Genomic DNA, 18,154 nt, shown 5'->3' on the forward strand with positions numbered 1-18,154 from the left:
ATTAAATCATAGCAGATTTTTAAAATCGGTAGTGTTCTCTCCTCATAGGAAATGATGTAATTCAGCAAATGCAAGTTCCTTGAAAACAATGGATTCTTAGGACTACAGACCTATTCATCTTAGAAATTGATGAGCATGCAAATGGTCAGAATCTGCAACAATGAACTTCGTACAACATTCTGTGAGGTACATGCCATCCGGTTGAATTAACAGTAACACAGGCCTCAGCAGCATGAGGGGTTCCATTTATCTCCACTCCCTGTTGAATAGAGTAGGGATTCCCCCCACCCCACCCCACCCCCGGCCACCGACTGGCTGGCCGAGGGACAGCAGCAACCACCGCAGTGGTCCCCAGCCCTGGCCCCTACCTGGCAGTCCCTCCCCAACCCAGGGAGCTCAAGCCATCAGAGAAATGAAATGTTGCTCCCCTCCACAGCAGGGCTGGAAATTCTGATGCAGAGTTTCCACAGACTCTGAGGGAGCCCGACCTTGGCATTAATTCACTTAACCTTTAGGAAGTTTCCTGGCAAAAAAGATGAAAAACACCGTGGGCAGTATCTTTAAATACATCCACGGCCTTCTCTTTTTCACAAGGAAAAATTTCAAACAAGAAGAGGATTAACATCTTCCCTGCTGGCTAGATGGTTCAGGAGCCGGTCATTATGCTTTGACGTGCTCTCTGTGCACTGGGTTTTATTGACTAAATTGTTAATAGGCCAGGACCCACCAGGGCAAGTGGAACCAGTTATATTCAGTTCAATCATGTAGCTAACACAGGATGGTCTCAGGAAACAAGAGATAGGGTCTTGTGGGAAGTGACAGGTAGCCCTGGTCATGATAAAAACCATTTTTCTGGAATTTTAACTCCCGGCTGGAAATCAAAGACAAGCACTCACTTGTCTTAACCACCTTTCTCGAGACAATGCCAGAAAACAAATATCCTAACAAGTGCATGGGGAAAAAAAAAAAAAAAAAAAAAAGGTAGCAGGAAGCTTACAGAAGTGGGGGGAAGGGGAGAAGAAAAGATCAACAGTCTCTAGTTTATTATGAATAGAAAGAAATTTCCAGAATTTACAAACACCCACATTGTTCATTCCAAAGAGAGCTCTTGATTTAAAGGGATCACCCAAGTCTCCTCCTCCTTACAGTATATACAATGGAAGACTTTGATTTCCTTTGCTTGTAATTTTGCTTCCATTCAATGGCCAATTTTAAGCTGACACTTGAAAACACCCAGTAGAATATATCCTCCTTCAGTTTAATTAACATGGCCTACTGCCTTACAGGAAAAAATACAAAATGAAGATCAATTCTCGTAAGGATCTCAGCTCAACATCAGGGCTATATTACAAGAGATAGTATCCACAAATAGAACTATACAACTGAGAACCATCTAATGGCACTATGATTCTTATTATATTATTTTTCTGAATTACAATCTTAAAACAAGGATCGTATCCTAGTCTACTCTCATTAGCCTTGTTTTAAGTATTTGCTCCACTCTTTACAACAGAACATAGTATACCTCAGTTCCACATCCAAAAAAAAGATGTGCTGTAAGAAAAGTTACATTTTAATTAAAAAAATTACACATAGAAATCAAAACCTATGTTAAATATTTAATACTCTCTCCACCCAACGCGAACAGTTTTGGATGAAATAATTTACAGCGATGCTTTGTCATACACAGTTTCAGCAGCAGATGAAATGGATCTTGTAAATGCAAGGAGAGTAAACCCATTCTCTCGCGGCATGGTGGTGGGCACATCAGCTCACGTGGCCAGCTATGTCCTTAAGGTTGACGATGAAGTTTATGCAGACTCATGGTTCTGGTGTCACAGTGCTTTTTTGCTTGGCACAATATAGTACGTGCAGTTCAGTCAAGGAACTCCTGAGGATTGTAGAAAGTAAACAAACTGAAATGGATGCATCGTACCATCTACTGAGGAAGAAGATGTGAGGTCCTGGTTGTGAATCGTGAAATATTCAGAGTCTGGGTACCCATGAGGAAAGGGAGGATTTGCTGAGGTCATTCAGGTCTTCATTCTGGAAAGGAAAACGAAAAGGATTCGTCACCACGGGCGTATCACAAAGTGCACCATTCCATCAGTTTTTATGGGTTTTTCTTTAACAAGGAGGCAGGATCAGATAGGCAGATGTCACAGGCACAAACAGTACTATGTACTTAAATAAAATCAACAAAGTGTACTTAACTTTTCCCCCCTTTCAAAATGCAAGAGTCTAAAGCAAATACAAACTCAAAATAGTCAATATTAAATCAGTCAACAGATCGATGGGATTTGGAGGTTTCAGAGTTGAGTAACACAAAAACACAAAATACTTTGATGTTCTGAGGATCACAAAATGTGAATTAGAATTGTTGCGTCAAACTGCTATAAAACATGGTGAAGAGGTTATGGTCAGGCTGTGCTTCATCTTCTTTTGGTTCAAAGTCAACTGCAGATTTTAGAATTTGAAGTTGCAGGGCCTAACATCACAATATCTGAAGTCAGTTTTTAACATGACATTGCTTGACATGAGGATTTCAGATGTAGAAGGAGACCCAGTGAAACAGATGTAGTTAATCATTAAATTAAGAAAAAAAAAAGGATTCTGATATAGATCTAATAGAAATGCTATTCTGGCAGAAGCACATTGCTTCTATGCAATTCCAGAAGGCAGACCTCACAGGGTATTACCCAGGCCCTTCCAGAGAGGAGACACCTTATTCAACCTCATAAGCCCTCTTTTGATCTCCAGTATTAACATTAGATAGACCTTCTGAAGCCCACATTTATGTATTTCAAAGTTATCTACACATACCTTATAGAATGGTGCAGACTAGATGGTAAATATTGTCAAACAGGCAACAGGTTGCATTAAATGTTATGGGGGATATCAAGCTGAATTGTGCTACAGGCCCCGTTTTCTAGAAAATCTAGGAAGGCAGGTAAGCTCTGTTCATAAATAGAATACAAAAGAAAAAGGGGGTAAATCCCATGACAGATGCACAGAAAAGATACTCTAGCTGCATGGAGGGAAGGAAAGATGCTTCTAGATGGGAGCAGAAAGGAAGTACCTCATTGACACGTCTGGCTTGGACCGGGAGAAAAGTGATAGCTTGGGAATGTGGAAATGGTATCGCATCTTCGCTGCTTCAGGGCTGCCTCCCCAGAGCCTTGCACTGGGGCCAATGCTCAGTAAGGACTCACTAAGTAAGAGTGGAATGAACCAAAGGGACAAAGCACAGGTCTGCAGACACACGTGATAAAATGAGGCCCGGGGAAGGGTATGGCCATGGGCAGGCCAAGTGGAGAAGGATGGATTGTGTTAGATCCCAAGTATGTGAAAAGGGATCGAAGGAGGTAAATCTGAGAAACATGGTGGGACCGATGGCGAAGAACCTCGAATGCAAGGCTAAGGTATCGCCGTCTAAGTCTAGGGACACCAGAACGTGTTTCAGGATCCGTCCAGATGTAGTAGTACTAATCCACGTCAGCTCCAAGGAAAGGAACAGATTCTACAATCCATACATTGTATATGTTGACCAGCGTGACTGTTTTTCTGTCTCTTCCCCTGAAGGAAAGTATGGTTGGCACCAGTTAGCGTTCACCATTTGGCTTTCAGGTAACCTGAAATTTACCAAACGTGGACTCTAGTTTTATGAGATTTCTGTTGATGTTTTTTAAATATTAACTCCGCCCCCTAAGGGATAGGGAAACAGCCTCTTTTTCTATAGACAAATAAAGACTTCCCATAGAGACACCAGTGTAAAAACAAACAAAAAAAGGACTCCAGGCTTATCCCTCTGATTGCCAGCGAAACAGGACTGACTTTGTGTAGTTCCTACAAGTGAAAGGAAAACCCATCCCTTCAAAAACCCTGGAGACCCATCTCCAGATCTCTTAACTACTTTCAAGTTTTTCCTGAACTCACACAGCAATCTATCAGAATGTTCCTACAAGAATATGTAGACAGAGCTTCACACAGCTTCATAGCTCTGGGCCCAAGATGAAGTGGGAAGTACATACTTTATCAAAGGGCTTGAGACAAACAAACAAACTGCTCATTTATAGAAAATGGGGGGGGGGAGCGAAGGGCACACGGTATGCTTTTCATTTTATACCTGGCTCTCATCCAGAATGGCAGGATAAAGAGCTCAGCACAGGAACAAACTGTATCCAGTTTTGTCCCCACATGCGCCAACGTGCATGGATGCAGAGGGGCAGAGACTGGGGGCCTCCCTGGGGAGGAAAAACCCTTGGGCTTTGCCAGATCCTGGTATCTATTGCTTTGGGCCACTCTGAACCCACCCCTCCCTATCATTTCCCACAAGTATGCATGTTCAAAGAGCAGTAAACAAAAGAGTCTATTAATGGCACCATAAACCTTCCCTCCAAAGTCTCAGCATACTACTTCTCAAAGCCCTTTACTGTACATCCTGATCAGCACGTGTCTCAGCCACTCAGACTACCCACTGGTGTAGTACCAGTACATCACCTTGGGGATCTCTGAAAAAGGGAGCAAGTGGGAAAGAGGAAGGTTATGCTGAGGCGGGGGAGGGGATGGGCACTGAGGCAATCAACAGGCCTCAGAGGCCGGGAACAACTTCAAGTGAAAGTCTGAAGTTCACATCTGTTTTTCTTTGTTCAAGGTGTGTGTATGTGTGCGTGTGTGTGTGTGTGTGTGTGTGTACATACAGAAAACGTAGCTCCTGAGTAAATTATACGGATTTTTAACAGATACCCCTGAGTGAGAATTGTCCTTCCTTGAAGCCTCTTTGGGGTCTGCACATTTATTTCAAGCATGCAGCCATCGTTGGAGGCATTTTTGGAATGCTTTCTCAAGTTCCCATTTCTTTTTTTTTTTTTTTTTTGCGACAGCCTTCTCAGCCTTGGGCATATTCCTTTGAATGGTCTCTACAGCAGCCAGTCTCGGCCCTTTGAGGGCACATTTGATCTGTGGAAATGGCCAAAAAGCTCTGAGAGCCAAATGTGAATAAAGGGGCCGATTAAGCTGGGTACTGATTCCCAGTGACATACTATCTGAAGCCAAAGAACCCTAAAACTAAAGTTCCCAAAACATAGCTGCTCACAACGGCTCTGGTGACTTTTGTTGGAAATGAACTCTGAGGACTTTACAGACATACTTTAGTGTAATGTTCATGGGGTTAAAGTTAATTTGCCTTTATCCCCACCTCTGTACAACAGCAGTTAAGAAGGCCATAACCGCACTTGAAGAAAGGCCCACATGCATATCATACATTTTGGAGATAGGTTTTTCAAAAACCAATTCCCATACTAGCCTCCCACAGTCATTCAACTTAAGAAACATCTGTTAAAAAAAAAAAAAAAAAAGAAAAAAGAAAGAAAGAAACATCTGTTGAGTGACAACTAAAAAGGCAGTAATAAGGACTATCCCAAGCACTGAAAAGGAAGACCTGGGTAGAGGTACCTTAGAGTCCCTTTTTATTTACAACCCAGACTGACTCAACAACCAGGAGAGGCAAATATTGCAACCATGTTTTACAAATGCAAAAATTCATCTGTAACATGCACGAAGTGGAAACAAAAAAGCGAAACATTTCCTTGGAGAAGAGCTAGGCAAATATCAAATGGTGGTGTTCCTGTGATCCATCCTCTCGGGTTACCTCCCTGGGGAATAACTTCTGAACCCAGAAAAACGACCCACCTGTCATGAGACTTAGTAGCAGGAAATTACATTTTGACAAAATTTCATCACCACATCAGCATCTCCTGTCCCCTTCCCCGTGTCTTCTTGTAACACAAAACCCACCTAATCCTGTTGCCGGTAATGAAAAATGTAATTTTTAAAGCATTATCAAATAAGTCAACACTTGAGCAATGCTACTTGAGACCTATGGATTACTGCATTATTGCATCCGGTAGGAATTTACATCTTCCGGACTTGACCCACTTGAACTATGCCTACGAGAGCTGAAAAACAGATAAGGCTTTTCTGCCCTCCTCCCAACTCAGCCTACCGATGAGGCTTCACTGTAAAGCACCTAAAAACAGCAAAAGGTTATGATATGTGTATAGTGAAAGATCCCCACCCTTTCAACAATGAATTTTTGGTCCAACCCATTGACTAAAAGTTTTATCTTGTATTCAAATGCCTCGAAACTTCCTGCCAATTTGAGTCAAGGGCAACACAGTTATAAATATCTGGTTAAAGCATTACTAGCAGTTTCTACTTCCACTAAGAAAGCAGGACTAAAATATTCTTAAGTTGTTTGGCTACCCTCATACAGCAAAATGTAGCCACAAAGCAACTCTTCCTCACCCAACTATGCCTAAGAAAAAGTAACTATTGTAATGACTTTTCTGCAATGGAGATCAAGGTTTGAAATCTTATATTGCAGATTCAACTAGAAAAATTTGTATGAATGAATTCTTCCACTTAAATGTGTCAAAACGGCACATTTCTCTTTCACTTAAAATAAACAGCTGTGACTTAAAAAAAAAAAATTCTTCACTTTAATCTAGAAAATGTATACACCACAGGAAAATGTAAAGAAGGAATAAACATTTCTCAAATTCTCGCCAGCCAGGGAAAGCCATGATTCAACTGTGGTTCTAAAGCCGCCCTTTGCTTAAAGGACTTGAACTTTTAGAATTCTACATTCAATGTCAAAAATGTTTCAATAGGACAGGAAAATAATGTTTCCATCATATTTAGATCTTCCCCTTTCTTAAAAAATCTGTGATGAGAAGATATTTGAAATATCAACCAACTTTTAAACCTTGCTGGTATTCTATTCCTTTCTCCTCCTCCCAATTCACTGTATATGGGGAGGAGTATGGCAGTTTGATGTAGAAAAAGCCTCTGGCTTCCTGGTTTTAATGTCCAAAAGCTCAAGTCTTTAAGGGAATGGCACAGGCAAAGTATTCAGGACAGGAGGGGAGGATTCCTCTGAGAAAAGAAAACAGTTCCCTTCGCCTGGGAATAAAGAGAGAAACAGCACGGTGTATGGCTCTGTACCTACTAGGATTCTGAATATGGCGCCTGTGACCTTTCTCTTTATCTTGTCTTCCCAAACCTGTTGATTTCTTACTTGACACAACTGCACAGCACTACTGTGACCGCAATTCGTTTCTTCAGCCACCTCACTGATGCTGATGCCATAATTCATCCTACCACTCACTTAGAGAAGATCAAGCCTTCTAGAATGCTTACATAAATTAATAAGGCACCTTATAAAACACTGCCAAGTATTCTGTTTTTAAGCATACCCGATTCTGGTTAACAGGCCAATAAAATTTTTTAAAAATCAGTATTAACTAAATTCATAGTTCTGGGAGTGTATATGTGCCCTGCATTTTAACACTTACACTACTCAATCTCTGATGGGTAAAGAAGACCACTGACTCATTGGATGGGCTGTGAAATGCTTATTAAAGAAATCTCCTGGCTTAGAATTTGGTTCTACCACCAGGGGTTGGACGGTAGCATTTAGGGAGGATCTCAGTCTTGTTAGCTATGGGAATCACCTAAGTAAAAAAGCTAACCAAGTTAACCAAAGCTAACACCTAGCTTCAAGTTCCAGACACAGGGAGAATTTCTCTGCTCTTTTGAAGATATACCTGGGAGATGTCAGGGCAAGGGGAGACTTGGGCAAAGGACAGACCTAAGTGGGGAGCGAGGAAGGAAAGAAGGAAGGAAGGAAAGAAAAGAAGGGGGGAGAAAAAGAAAAAGAGAAAAGAAAAATCAAGGCAGGATTGAACTGGAGAACTTTTTAAAGGTTTTATGTCTGTTTGTCAGAGACAGAGCGAGCTGAGCGAGAGAGAGCAAAAGCAGGGGGAACAGCAGGCAGAGAGAGAAGCAGTCTCCCCAGTGAGCAGGAGCCCAGTGTGGGACTCAATTCCAGGACCTTGGAATCATGACTTGAGTTGAAAGCATATGCTCGCAGATTGAGCCACCCAGCAGTCCCAGGATTGAACTAATGAATTTAAAGTTAGAGGTAAGACCACAAGATGCTTGCTACTCTATGTTAACAAGCTAAGCCAACATCTTTTCCAAGAGGCCAGACAGATCAGAGCTGGCAAGACCCAGTTTCATGGTCTTAAAAGGCAAAGGGTAAGTGACCAGCCAGGCCAGTGCTCTCACGGAGCTGCTTAAAGAGCACTTTTGCCTGGTGTGAGTCACATGGGTAAGAGCTGGTGCAGATAACAAGGTTGCTGGCCGGGCCTTCCAGCGGCTGCCAGGGAGGAACATTCAGGGAGAGCTGCCAACATATGAGAGGCCACCTCACTCCAGTTCCCCCTGTGTCCCAGTGAAAGTTGTCCTGGCAGGGCTGATGGCTTCGGGAGCTCACCAGCAAAGGAAGGCACATGTATTATGAAAAGAAGAGAAGAGAGGGGCTGACCAGGGAGCTGCCCGTCCAGCCTGCACGCCCCAGCTGTGAATCTCGCCAGCACCACGGACCTCTCCTGCCCTCAGCAACAAAGGGCAGGAGCTGGGGCAGGAAACTTGTCCAGAAGGTTAGAGATTTATGGAGAAGACAGATGAAAACAACAACAACAACTTATGGTTGGCAACAGTTAAAAATATTCTGCCGGGGCGCCCGACTGGCTCAGCCGGTGGAGCGTGTGACTCCTGACCTTGGGGTCCTAAGTCGGAGCCCCATGTTGGGTGTGGAGAGTACTCAAACATAAAAGCTTAAAAAAAAAAAAACAAAAAACAGTATTCTGTCAATAATGTATTAAGAAAATAAGAAAAAGCATTCTGAAATCTTTAAAGCTTTAGAATATTCACTTTAGTTATTTCCTATTCTTTTTATTAATAGGGAGTGTGCTGATAAAGCAAAAGATAAGGCCAGTGGGGTCAACACCATAAGAGCCCTCCCCCTATCCCCTCTGCTACGGAACTCAAAAAGTCTGCAGTCTCTCTTCTACTGAAATTAGAATGCATCCCCACATACATGACAGTCAGAGGAACTCAAAGAAACAATCCCTCCCCATCACAAGTCAGACCACATAATGTGGAACAGGAAGCTTTACTTTTAATCGAGCTCAACCAAAATAAACCTGTTGCTTGAAAACATGAAAGTAATATGATGCCTTCTTGCCTACTTGAGAAAGTAAGTCATGAAAGTCAGTCTTTCTTCTCATTTCATGAGACCTATTTTTGCCCCATATTCTCTCTCCTAGGAATTAAATTCCAATTCTGAGGTTTATAGTTGATATTGTAATTTCACATCAGCTTATTGTTTTGTATTTTTTTTTTTAATGGTCAGAAATACAAGGTATAGGTTTATTGGTCTGGCTTTAATACAAACCAGGAGGCTTAAATTAAAATCACAACTTAGTTTACAATGTGGCATAGAGATAGTAAAAAAGTGTTGCGATACCGTTTCTGTAATTAGGCAAAAGGGAACAAGCGGGCTCAGGTCGGTCCTACTGCCTTTAATTTTTCTGTTCAACACTAAATAGATTTTGCATTCTTTGCTGTCTCCCCAGAGTCCTATCAGAAATTGCTTCAAGAAACCAAGTGCCTGATTTTACATTTGAGTAATTGTCTGACTACCCAATTGTTTCTTATCAACCATCAGCAGCTTTTCCGTAAGAGCCTAAGAAGCAGAGCACAGAATTACGCTCACACAGACGGCCCCCCGTCTGCAGCGGGCTGAGGTAAGGATCATTAACACCACTGACATCACTTTTGGCAGCCAGAGAAAAGGGAAAACCTGTGTTTAATCTACTTCCTACTCACCACAAGTTTCAGCCGGAGTCCCCGATAATATGGGTTGTGGTTGACTTTATGGAAGAACTTGGTAATGCAAGAAAAATGTACTGCACTGAACAAGCATCTTTAAAAAGGAACCACGAGGTACCTCAGCTGTGTGGCCCTGATCTTCTGGAGGTATTCTGGTCATTAAACAGGCCTCAGGGAGGCCAGGGCCATTCTCAACTGTTCCCAATAAGACCAAGCTCAACAGAAGACTTTCCCCTCTGCACACATCTAGTTAACATCTCCTGGAGGCCATCAGCATAAATCACAAAGAAAAAAGTTTTATCTTTTGTCTTCCTTCTTGCCTTGAGAACACTAAGGGCATTCGTGGGGGAAGAATTTAATCTAGATTCTTCAAAGTAAACTGAAGAATTGCTATTTCTGGGGTCTAAAGGATGAATGAAAACTGTCTGAAATCAATCAAAACTGGTCATCAATATAGAAGTATAGGGCAGCATATTTCAATTGTATTCATGCACTATTGTGACTTCCTCTACCTTAAGAATTCTTGTTAAAAAAGTGCAAAGTCATAAAGATTTCTGGGCTATGAAAGCAAGTCTTAAAAGTCAACGTGAAGGAGGATACGCGAAACTACCCCATCCATACGAGGCTACAGAAGACCACAGGTGGGACCTCCATGGAACTGGGTTATGTTTATGAGAAGGCGTAACACGGCTTGCAATAAAGTAATGCAACCTTGAGTTACCACTCCCTGAGTGAGGAGTATCCTGTATGGTCTTCTGAATCCTAAAATGTAATTTAGGAAATTTAATCCAAAAAAGTTTACTTTGAGAGGTAAAGTTGGTAAGGAGGGTCCTGCCACAAGGCAGTTATGCTTTTCAAAGCCTGACCAATTTTGACTGAAAACTTATTCTCAAGTTAAAATTTAAAAGGAGATTAAGACAATTTACATCTCTGTTCATTCTTCTCTCTATGATTTTGAGCAGGTTACTACTAACTCTCTTCCATCCCAACGTTTTCATTTGTAACATGGGGGTAACAGTACCCATTTCATAGGGTTCTCTCTTGAGGTTAAATGAGTTGATACATGGAAAGTTCTCATTGCTGTGCCTCACACACAATGAGCCCTCAAACATTAGCTCTTATTTGAAGCATTCTTATTAAGAACTAGATACCCTGGATTTCCAATTTCCTCCTGATACCTGAAAACACACATTAACCAGAAATGTGCTGGTGGAAGAAGCAAGCAAGAATGAATGAATCCATTGGCCAGATGCCAGCCAAGGGCTGAGGCCAAAGCCAGGATCAGGATGTGCTTTGGGAAGGGAGACAACATTTGCTGAGAGAGAAGGTGGCAGGGGGCTGGGGGGAGCGCCACAACAAAGATAAAAGGTAAAAGTAGTAGAGGTGAGGCTAAAAATAAGACCCTGGGATAGGATTTTAGACAAAGACCCGTCTACCTACACAGGGAACAGCAGGGGTTAAATATTAGGACAGATAGCATTAGCATATCTTTGAGTAGATCTTAAATTAATGCTATCCACAGAAACACTGCTGAAAGCCTACTTCTCTTGCTTTCTCAGAAGAAATTAGAAGCCTGAAGCGCCCCCCCAATCCCTTCTAAGTCGGCTAATGAAAGACTTATAATGCTCCATGAAAGGATTCACAAAGAATTCTCATGAATAGGCTTAAATGGATGTTCAGTGAGATTCTTATGCACTATTTCCAGGTTCCAAAGGAGCATGTTTCTAATTGTTGGGGGAGGAAATGGGTAGCTTTTGTTTCCGAATTCTTGTCCCCAGTCTTGCATCTGACAAAGCTGAACAGGAGTGACACAGCCAGTCAACGCGGCCTGACGAACTTGGAGAAAAACTGGAATTGCTGCCAGATGTACACGGCTAATGGATGGGCAGCTGGGGTGGGCGGCGGACACCGGAAAGATAATCTGAAATAACGAATAATGTATACACTGCTTGCATCTCTAAGGTCTTTGAAGCAGACAATGGTGCAGATTTCCAAGCGACTGCAAACACTTCTCTATTGTCCAGGTGAAAGAGGCAAAATTCTTCCAGTTGACAAGGAGCAGCTGACCTCTCACCCACTGACCCTCGAGTTCATGGTCCTTTGCTTTTATCCTTCAAGTGCCACTTCCACGTTGCTCTTGTTCCTCTCTCTGTTCCCCATTATCTCAGCCTTTCACGTTTTCATTTGGAGAATGGTGTCTGTTGAGAAGTTCCCCAGGACGGCGTTCTGTCCATGAACTAGAAGCCTCCTGAGAATAGCTGGACCAAATTCTTCATTAAGAGGTGGTGGCGACTCTTAAGTTAGGGATTCTTATGAAGGCTATTTCTCAGGGGCGCCTGAGCAGTTCAGGCGGCTGAACGTCCTACTCTTGATTTCGGCTCAGGTCATGATCTCAGGGTCATGGGATCGAGCCCTGTACCAGGCTCTATGCTCAGCACCGCCTGCTTGTTCCCCCTTTCTGCTTCTTCCTTTCCCCACACCTCCACTAGCATGTCCTCTCTCTCTCTGATAGATAAGTACATCTTAACAACAAAAGAGAATATTTATCAGTGACCCTAAGGGGATCACAGTTCCAGGGGTGGTAGAGGGGGTCTGTGAAGGTGATCCCCAGGCCCTCTGGTGTGCCAGGCAGGAGCCATCTGGATTTCAGCTGAAACACACCCGTGGGGCTAAAACACTTTTCTCTGTGGAGACCTTCTAGCCTCCAAGCATTTCACTAAATCTCGAGGTCTCAATTTGGGTGGGCGGGAGTAATTTCTCCCTGCAAGAGATATTTGGCAATGCTTGGAAACATTTCCGGTTGTCACAACTGGGGTTGGGATGAGGTGGGAGAGAAGCTGTTGGCATCTAGTGGGTGGAGGCCGGGAATACGCCTAAACCTCCCACGACGCTCAGGATGGCCTCCTGCAACAAAGAACGATCTGGCCCCAAATGTCAGTAGTGCTGAGGCTGAGAAACCACGCTCCGGGGCTGTTGCCAAAGCCACCAAATATGCTTGCTGACTGTCTCTAGGGTCCACATCAGTTCTGTGCATGAGAGTGAGGCAAGAGGTAGGTGTTCCTGTTCCAAGACCTTCCTTTATTTATGATGGCCACACCTCAGAATCCCAATGGCTACACTCCATGTTCCTGGCCTTTCCCCATTTGTCGCTGCTGGAAATTTTCTTCTCCTGCATCCCACTTCCTTCCTTTTCGACCAGAAGACAGCCGATCCGATTAACCAGTCCAGGCCCATGTTTCCCTTTGTCCCTCCTCCACAGGGAAACAGGGATGTCTAGACACAACAATGTCTAAAGCAGGGAGACTACCAAGCATGGCGGAGGCCAACGCAACAGCGTCTGGGGAAGACTCACGGGTGTGAAGCTGCTCCATCTACACTGACCGTGGGAGATGGACCCTCCGGGGAGATGCCCTTGATTACTCCCAAGTTTGTATCTCATCCCACCGAGCCAGTACTTTGTGGATGGTCTTGGACAAGTCACTTGACCTCACTTTGCCTCCACCATTTAGTGAAATGGAGAAAATATCTAGTCCTCCCGATCATTTGTAAAACTCAGTGAGTTTTGTGACTATTAGTCATGCTCAATGTCCTCAAATATCTGGGAGTAAATGGAAGTTAAGAACTAGGTCCCCTCTATTCCAGAATTAGTCAACTTTTTAAAATAAACCCACTAACTTTGCTCTCTAAGAGATGACTCCTAAGTCAGAATACTATTGCCTAGAGATTTTTTTCACTTTATGAAATACTCACCTGGGAAGATGATTTATTTAAAAAAAAAAAAAAAAAGTCAAAGTTCAAGATAGAAATTTCAGTTGCTGTTTCTAAGTATAAGATGTCTTTTGAGGGGCACCCAGGTGGCTCAGTGGGTTAAAGCCTCTGCCTTCAGCTCAGGTCATGATCCCAGGGTCCTGGGATCAAGCCCCGAGTTGGGCTCTCTGCTCAGCGGGGAGCCTGCTTCCCCTTCTCTCTCTCTGCCTGCCTCTCTGCCTACTTGTGCTCTGTCTGCCAAATAAATAAATAAAATCTTGAAAAAAAAAAAAAAAGATGTCTTTCCAGAAGGATACTTTTCGGGTCTGTTTTCCCTAAAACTTAAACTAGAGGGCACCTGGGTGGCTCAGTGGGTTAAGCCGCTACCTTCGGCTCAGGTCATGATCTCAGGGTCCTGGGATCGAGTCCCGCATCGAGCTCCCTGCTCAGCAGGGAGCCTGCTTCCCTCTCTCTCTCTCTGCCTGCCTCTCTGTCTACGATGATCTCTCTCTGTCAAATAAATAAATAAAATCTTTAAAAAAAAATTAAAAAAAAATTAAAAAAATTAAAACTTAAACTAGAAAAATAGCTGGGTGAGGGGCAGGGCACAGAGACCGTCATCAATGAAGAGTCTGAGGGTTCAAAATTCTAAAAATCGGACGATGGACAGAAAAAACAAGTTAAGTTCCAAGTGGTTAAGTATGAAGCTTTTTCAAATGGCACCCGAAGATAACGGTAATAAGAACAAATACTCCTGAAATAAAGCCACAGAAGGAAAACAATAGCTTCTTAAGGAAAGTTCATAAGGAAAACAATAGCTTCTATTCTTTCCACACCTTAGCTGACAGAATGCCTTCAGAGTAAAATCCAACCACACAATTCCACCATTACTACCCAACAGCAGACAGGCTATAATTAACATTTAATTAACATCCTTATGGTGCACTTTGCTTAATTCTGTTCAAAAACTGCCTTACGTTTTTCCCACAAAACCATGTCACAAATGGGCAGTGGTCTGTCTCTTCCTTTAGTTACTTTCCTTCCTGAACAGTATAAGGAAGAGCGTGACTACGTAAGTGTCCACGTCAAATCTCATTCTTAGGAGATGCCTCTCTTCCTTCCTGCCCTTCCACCCTGAGCTCTCCTCATTCCCAACCATCAGCAGCACCGAACAGAGCCTCTCAACACAGCCACTGACTTCACACACATCATTTCTGCTGGATCCTCCCCACAGAGTTTCGAGTAGAAAAAAAGACCATCCCAGAGTCTTCCAAACAGAATTGCAAGGATGAAGAGCAGCCAGATCCTTGCTGAGTTCCTCCTTTAATGCACAGCTAGAGGGAATTAAAGGAAGGTGACTTGAGATCCATTCGACAGAAGTCAATAAGCTGATGGGAAGGGTAGTATAAGGACTAATGAAAATATGCAACTGGGTGGCAATCATACTAACTTTTCCTTTAGATGCTCCATTCCCATTTCAACAGGTGACGTCCACTACCGAGTGACCGAGTCATGGTAGAAAGGGTTTGTAGATTAATATAAACAGAACAATCAAAGTAGTCCTACATCTGGTATTAGGGGGACTTCCTTGATCATATGGTTATGGTTAAGAGAATCATGTTGCCCATGACACTGGTGAAGAGTAGCACTGAGGAAAGATTGGGGGTCTCCTCACCCCAATAGTCCTCTTTCTAACCAAGAGTCATTAAAATCTTTATAGCCCAACTATTCAGAGAAGGAAAGAGCCTCCCCAAAAAGAAATGATCCCCCGCAGAGGAAAAACAAGGTGATACCCAATAAGGATGCAAAGCAAGATTCGTAGCAGCCAAGTCATTCAACTATACAATGGGGACTTTCATTAGATAAAAGGGCAAACCTATAGCAGAAAAGACCCCAAAAAGTCTCTGAAAACGACTAATTTATTGTAAATGAAGAATACACATCAATTTGGTCCAAAATTGTTATAATAGCATAGGTATCAAATTAATAGGGATTTGAGATATAGATAAACATAGGTATTTCCACGTATTTACAATACCATATCCAGCTTTGGTCTCCACTCTTCAGGTATACTAGAGAAAAGTACATAGGGAATTACTAAATTATGAAGCAATAAAACAGAATAGTCCTTCTCGAACTTTAATGTGCTTAGGATCTCTCGGGGGTTTTGTTAAAATGCAGATTCTGATTCATGTGGTTTGTGGGAGGGCCCAAGTTCAACCTGCTGCCAGGTGACCCCAATGCTGCTGGTCTGGGGACCACATTCTGAGCAGCAAAGGAGGAAAGAACCTTGAAGAAAAGGGGAAACATACTATTTAATTTCAGTAAAAGAATAGGAAGAGGGCTTAACTGGGGACTTTAAGAAGACTATATGGTAAGTCATCTATTCTCCACCTCAGTAGGGTAAATGAGCTTAAATTACAGCAGCAGTTTTGAACTGAAACACAAAGAAAAATTTCCAGGCATAAAAGTTCTAAAAGAATTAACTAGACAAGAATGAGAAACCTCCATGTCAGGGCTCCTTGAAAAACACAGAAGGGATGGGGGTAACTGCAAAGAAGATACTGGGAAGAGAGAAGACAACAACAGCCTCCACACTGATGGGTTTCCACCTGCTTACTGTTCAGGTTGCGGGAGACTGAAGACAGTTGGACTGGAAAAGAGGGCTGTAAACTGTGATCCACTACATTTCTATCTCTTTAAAACACTGATGCAGATTACTTTGATGTCTGGAGGTCCCAGTCAAGAGGAAGTGAGCAGGGCCATGTGTGTTAGCTCACAGATGCTAGAACCAAAATAAACAAGCATTTACCACGACCCAAAGGAATACAGACACCCTGCCTTCCAGCTGTCTTTTACCAAATAAACCTCAAGGCACAAACAGGAGGTTAGTTCTTAACTCCCTGTCTTTATTATTTGAGGGGACCAACAGGTAGAAAAAGCCACCAGACTGCCAACGCAGATCTCCTCTCGAAAACAGGAGTAGAATCAACATAAACAATTAAATGCTTACTGCAATCTGCAACACCTTCAACTTGGAAGCATCGAAAGTACTGATATCAAAATATGCTCCCGTTTTTCCACCAAGCATTAATCTATCCTCCCTAATGTTTCTGTAGAGAAAGGCTGACTCTACGTACACGGATCTCATCCCCAGGACCCTAGGATGCGTGCAGAGCAAGATCCAGAAGCAGGACATTCTGCATCTGGGGAAGCGGCAAAGCCATCATGACTCCAAGGTATCAAAATGTGGGTATCCTGAGCACGGAAGGATGGTCTGTGGGTACCAGTAACTTCCATTCACACTAACAGACAGCAGCAAAAGAGAAGAAGGGAAACCGCCTCGGATCACGAGCATGCCCTTCCGTCCAACTTATTAGCAAGTTAGTTACTACTACAAGGTTCCATTTTCACCTCAATGAAGCTTCACAGCAGTGCCAAGCTCTTCATTATTTGAAGGCAATTTCATTCACTGGGCCTGACCCGCTGCTCTGACCAGGAGTTGCAGCTTTACTGGTCTGGAAGACAAGCCCCAGGGAGGCAAGGAGAGGTTTCTAATGGCTTTAGGAAATGAAAGGAACAAGGGGTGGCCAGACATACACCCCAAGAACTAATTCTAAAACCAGGGCTGGGGAGCGCAATTCACATGCTATGCAATTCACATGAGTTAATTTCCTAAGCAAGTGGGGTTAGAAGGAAAATACATTTCATCAAGGGTTACCAGATACAGCAGGAAGGGGAACTGCCCGCAAGTCACTTATCCTTCCAGCTACCTGATGGGGGTTAAGACCCTAGAACCCCCCAGCACTCAGACATTTGATCAACATCACTGAGCTGCTGTTCCTGGTAAAACGGCGATAAAAGTGCCCACCTAGCTGGGCACTGGGTCGTTGTGAGGATGTGTGTGCAAGCGGGGGAAGAAGCAGAGGGAGAGGGACAAGCAGACACTATGCTGAGCTCAGAGCCCAACAGGGGGCTCGATCTCATGACCCTGAGATCATGATCTGAGCAGAAATCAAGAGTCAGATGCTCAACTGACTGAGCCACCCAAGTACCTCAGCACCCCAAACATTTATAACCTGAATGTTTATACTTCATTAGCTGAAAGGTAAAATTGTATCTAGGCATGGCACAATCATACTATATTCTCCATATGCCACGAAATTTAATCTTTTCTAACTGTGAATAAACTTGTTTGATTAACATCGTTTGCCAAATTGTTCTTGACGCTTGTGATCTCCAGTTGTACCTGATTTATCACTGTGTTTCATACATAATTGGCACTCAATAAATGTTTATAGATATTAAGGTATATATAAGAAAACCAGATGCACATATGCACATATTCTAAGGCACATATGACTTGAATAAGAGGAATTTTAGGGGCGCCCAGTCAGTTAATCGTCCAACTCTTGGTTTCATCTCAGGTCATGATCTCAGGGTCATGAGATCAAGCCCTGCATTGGGCTCCACACTCAGCACGGAGTCTGCTTGAGATTCTCTACCCCTCCCCCTGTCTCTCCCCTCCTCTCTCTCAAATAAATAAATAAAATTTTTTTTAAAAAAGTGATTTTAGGTAAAGAAAAATGGCTCTTAAGTTTTTGTGGTTTCCCCTACATTTAACAGTAAGTAGGCATTTGTTAACCTCTTAAAAGTATTGTCCCCCTTT

General features: G+C 42.9%; 1 protein-coding gene across 1 annotated transcript in view; it reads right to left on the reverse strand.

The window, feature by feature from the left end:
- Nucleotides 1–1,017: 1,017 nt before the first annotated feature.
- The window catches only part of IRS1 (insulin receptor substrate 1), a 58,249-nt gene continuing 41,112 nt past the window's right edge, over nucleotides 1,018–18,154 (reverse strand). The window contains exon 2 of the mRNA XM_059393604.1: nucleotides 1,018–2,046. The gene's annotated coding sequence lies outside the window, so the exon portion shown is untranslated. The remainder of the gene's footprint in view (nucleotides 2,047–18,154) is intronic.

Source organism: Mustela nigripes, chromosome 3 (assembly GCF_022355385.1).
Source record: "Mustela nigripes isolate SB6536 chromosome 3, MUSNIG.SB6536, whole genome shotgun sequence".
Lineage (NCBI taxonomy): Eukaryota > Metazoa > Chordata > Mammalia > Carnivora > Mustelidae > Mustela > Mustela nigripes.